The sequence below is a fragment of the Orycteropus afer genome, unplaced genomic scaffold (genome assembly GCF_000298275.1).
Source record: "Orycteropus afer afer isolate SDZICR_OR568_19922 unplaced genomic scaffold, OryAfe1.0 scaffold00118, whole genome shotgun sequence".
NCBI classification, from domain to species: domain Eukaryota; kingdom Metazoa; phylum Chordata; class Mammalia; order Tubulidentata; family Orycteropodidae; genus Orycteropus; species Orycteropus afer.
Window position 1 is genome coordinate 1,449,657 of NW_006921705.1, and position 1,632 is coordinate 1,451,288.

General features: G+C 38.5%; 1 protein-coding gene across 1 annotated transcript in view; it reads left to right on the top strand.

Moving 5' to 3' along the window:
• Window positions 1-1,632, top strand: part of PCDH15 (protocadherin related 15) — a 1,158,626-nt gene that overhangs the window by 614,759 nt on the left and 542,235 nt on the right. The gene's annotated exons all lie outside the window — the stretch shown is intronic.

Consider the following 1,632-nt stretch of genomic DNA (forward strand, 5'->3'; position numbering starts at 1 on the left):
ATGTGGAGGAAGTGGGAGGGGAGCTGCTGCATTGTAAATTTTGGTCAATGACATGAGACAAAGTATATGTGAACTGCTGTATGAAAAGTGAATTTGCTCTGTAAATCTTCACACAAATCCTAATTAAAAAAAAAAAAAAAATCTGGGCAGAGTGGGGTAGGACACCCAGGATCCCTTGGAGCACACATACTAGCATACTAGGGTGAAATTCCTGGAGGCCTAGAAGGTGGGTGGGAGTAAGGGATGGCCCCACCTCTGTTCAGCAAGAGGGTGTGAGGTCTAAGAGTAACAAGGGGAATATTACACCTTTCTAGTCCTTCGTGTCTGGAATGTCCTTGTGGTTCCCGGCAAGTGGAGCTTATTTTTAGGTCCCTGAAATCTGGAAGAACTCTGTCGGTTTAAACATCCAAAACGGTTAAACTGCTTGCAAATATTCAAAATGGCTCTGCGCTGCAGACAGCCAGAAGTCCACAGCTCAGCCCTTCTCCCTCTTTGCTACTTCCCCTTTTATTCACTAGCCACCAAGTGCAGTTCTCCACGCAGCCCCCTGCAAGTAGGGCCAATATTTAGGTTAATTCTTAGATCGTTACCCCACTTGGCAATATCCAAGCTGTTGGTGCTATCAGAATCTCTGACAGACCACAGCTCTATATATCTTCTTTTGCAATGTTTTCAGGCAGGTTTTTCTACTAGTTGGAGTTCAGTCCATTTCTGTATCCTTCCTTTTAAAGCTTGGAGCTCCAGGATTATCTTCTGTCTGTGTTACTTGATTCTTCTTTTCTTTGTTGAAGAGAGTCTGTGTAGTTTGTCTGCTTACTCTGCCATCTTACCTTCAGTCACTATTCTGTTTTTTAAGGAGCTCTGGTGGTGTATTGGATTAGGCATTTGGCTGCTAATAAGAATTTCAGTGGTTCAAACCCACCAGCTGCTCCGTGGGAGGAAGATAGGTCAATCTACTTCCATAAAGATTTACAGCCTTGGAAGCCCAATGGGGTGTTTTATGAGTTGGAATTGACTCAATGGCAATGGGTTTTGGTTTATTCTATTTTTACATTTTACATAATGACCCAAATATAGTCTTTAACTATTAGATACAAGTTTTCTCCAAAACATTATATAAACACATAAACATTAGCCTTAGAGATGTTTGTGTGATATAATTTCAGGAGCTTTTTATAGATTTTTTCTCCTCAAAAAATATTTCATGGACTCTATTAGTTTTGGTATTCTCCAACTGATGATGCATTTGTCTGACTTTGAATAGACCTTGGCAGTCCTTTGTAAATCAGTGTGAACAAGATTACAAGTCTTTCCTAAAGACAATTTAAATAAGAAGGACTGGAGGAGAGAGTTTCTGTGAGACTAGACAGAGAAGATTGCAGATTAAAAAAGAGAGCCAAAGGAAAGATAGGCATAATAAGGTCAAACTTCACCTTCATTTTTTTTTTGGTAGCAATTTGTATTTATGTACCAAAAATAGAAGGGAGAAAAATTAAATTTCCTATAGGGATATTAGATTTTTGACTATGGCTTTCCTCTTTTCTCCTTTATTAAATTAAAATAAAGTTAATCTTCAAGAACCAAAAACTTTTTTCTTATCACTCTCATCAGAAGAAAAGGAAATATACATAT